At 38.5% G+C, this 3,036-nt stretch overlaps 1 protein-coding gene across 2 annotated transcripts in view; it reads left to right on the forward strand.

The window, feature by feature from the left end:
* RSU1 (Ras suppressor protein 1) overlaps positions 1 to 3,036 on the forward strand; it is a 218,929-nt gene that overhangs the window by 17,659 nt on the left and 198,234 nt on the right. The window lies entirely within an intron of this gene.

Below are 3,036 nucleotides of genomic sequence, written 5' to 3' on the forward strand. Positions count from 1 at the left end.
TGTGCACTGAACTTCTGTTCTGTTACCAGTTTAAACTAGTTTCTGATTACTTAAACCGGTTTATGTGCAACTTTTGTCCCTAGCCTCAGTGACTAGCTATTTATTGCTTGCAACTACCCTGTGATGGACATATGTGCAGGTATTCCAGATCCCAGTGTAATTTCAGTACTGTATTAAAAAAATCTGATGCAAGTCGCACTGAGGTATGTGTGTGGGTATGTATATGTCTGGGTTAATAGGGCAATTACTGGTACAGTAACTTCTGCTATGAGTATCAAGAATTGAGGTGTTTGTTTGAAGGATCAGTCAGTGAAATATTATTGGGACAACTAAAATCAGAATGGAAAGAAATGATTGAAATTGGATCAGTACCATGGATTTCTTTCTGTACTGATGGTTCAAATTTTAAATGCATATTTTGCTTGCTTGCTTGTTTGATTTATATGCTGCTCTTTCTAACAAAGGCTCAGGATGGTTCACATTAGGAGAACAGAATACTTATAAAATAGGAAAATGATGAAACAACTTTAAACAGAACTTGAATATCAACATAAAACAAAGGCTTTTTCCCTGCTTCCCTGCCTGCAACAGTATCTCAGCTTTGATTGCCAAATGCTTGCCCAAACAGAAATGTCTTACAGTACTGTCAAAAGATGCCCAGGCTTGGGCTCTAGTGGGCCTCAAGGGTTGTCTTATCCTGCAGTAGATGGATCCCTTTTTCTGTCCTACTGGTGGAGGATAAAATTGCCAGAGGGCAGAAAATGGTTCATCTGTCTAATTTGTGATGTTAGCAATCAAACCCTTTTCTCTATATTCCCTGTTTGGTTAGACCTAAGAATTATTAAGGGACTTTAGGGTCTGCCTGTTACTGAGACATCTGAAAAGATATTTCATTATGGCTTTTATATGGAAGCCCTGCTTATCTTCTGTGCATTCTTCTGTAAAAGTGTAACAAAATGCAAACTCTTTTGTATGCAAATCAGCTCTACAATGGCTATCCCTGAGAGCAAAACCTATGGTGTAGAAGTATAAGCTATTAAATATATTAATATAGTTTTAAATCCTTGTCATAACATTAAATATTTACACATGCTGTATGTATTGTAAGGCTGCGTATGGAGAATACTTTTCATGTCTGCCTTTTTTAATTGATTATTAGATACTGATGTTCAGCATGTGGCCATCCAACATTTATCTGCCCCATGTTTTTTCTCGTAAGCTACTCCAGACAGGTCTCTTTCAAGACTCTTTGTCTTCTCAAAATGTTCTAGGCTGGGTTTCTCTTGCTTCCTTTCTTTTTCTCCCCCCCCCTTCCTTTTTTTCATATCTTGAAATAGCTTAGTGAAGTTGGTCCAGTTCTTAAGCAGAATTTCATGGTTTCTCTTGTACTTCTATCTCTTCATCCTCCTGCTGTACCATGCTTTGAAAAGTCCACTTGGCAGTAGAAAGGAAGGAGAATTCATTGGTAAAGGACATAAGCTCCTTTATAACCTAAGCTTTCATTAAGGGGAAACTCCCCAGTTTCTCCCTTAATAATTGGAAGTATAAACGTAGTTGATACTGTACACATGGGCCTGCATGCAATTTCAGTGTCTTGGCTGCCACTCATAGTTTTCTCAGACTGCAATATAGTGAAGCCTGACCAGCATTGTTAGTTTTCCCTGCTGTGTGTTTGGCCAGTGGTGGAACTGATGGGAAACGGGCTAGTTTCTGCGATCTGTTGTTTCTCACAGATGTCTTCACTTGCTGTTGTTTGAAGAAAGTAGATCTGGTAACTGGGAGGAGGATTTAAGCTTAAACAGAGAAAGATGTTAGGAAGAAACTGCAAATGGATAGAAAGCTTCAAGGAAAGGCTCAGTAATATTCAAGATATACCCTCATAATAAACAAGAGGTTCTGCAGTGAATTAACCTAAATTTAAGCTGTAAAGACCATGATGCATGGGATAGATTCTGTTAAATCATTGTACTCACTAGCAGTACAAACAACAACTTAATAGTCAGTCCCTGGACCTTGCTAAGACTTTAGCAGCCTTTTATTTCTTCTCAATTAAGTGAAGGTGTGCGCACTGGTGGCTTCTTCTCAAATGTATCTTTGTCCAAGAAGGTAGTAGTCAAACTTATGGGTATTGGATGAATTTTATATCCCAAATGTAGTGTTCTACAGCAATAGTAAGGTAAAACACAAAATGAAAAGAATAATTGCAATAAAATTTGAAGAAAGCTTATTAAGAAGATCTATAATAGAAATTAATAAACATGCATCAATCTGTTGTCCATCAGCCAGAAAGTTATCAGGAAACTTGTGTTATAACTGATGGAGTGTTTCTGTGGCTGATTTGTGGTGTAAGTGATTTGTTCTGGTTCACAGTTGTACTCCCGGGTCTCATAAGTGTCTGGGAAACTTTTCAAGGCCCTGATATGTCTCTTTGCTTGAAAGGAAGTTTTCTCGAAATAGAAACAACTTAGTGATTCTAGGAAAAAAGCTATAACGAAGATATTGTAGGGAGCAGAAGTCCATGCATGATGCTTTTCAAGATGAGTAGCTTTTTTAATTGTGGTAGACAACGAATTAGTTGGAGACAGCTTTCTCTCTCTGGCTCATTAACTTTATTTGACTAGGACTGTACCCATGTTACCTCAGTACTTCAGTAGCATTATGAATCGCTGAAGATCTTCTATTTTTTGCAGTCCCTGGGGATTACAGACATTAATACTTCTGTTGAATTTTTCTCAAGGGAGAGTTACAAAATGTGGTCCATTCGAATCATGTGGAAGCAAATAACATGGAAATCCCTTGCAGAGGTCCCGTGCTGTTTGTAACCATTCTCTCCTGCGAGCTATCTCTGCCGGGCAAATGATTAGAACCCTTTTGAACTCAAATCAAAAGAACAACATGACTAGTTATCCTCAGTCATAGGACTAGGTTGTGCGCTAGTCTGATAGGTTGTTTCATAGTTTCTAGGGTCGGAAGGGACCTGAGCAGATCATCTAGTCCGACCCCCTGCCATGGCAGGAAACAATACTGGGGTCAAAC

Source organism: Crocodylus porosus, unplaced genomic scaffold, assembly GCF_001723895.1.
Source record: "Crocodylus porosus isolate Cpor-Errol unplaced genomic scaffold, CroPor_comp1, whole genome shotgun sequence".
Taxonomy (NCBI): Eukaryota; Metazoa; Chordata; order Crocodylia; family Crocodylidae; genus Crocodylus; species Crocodylus porosus.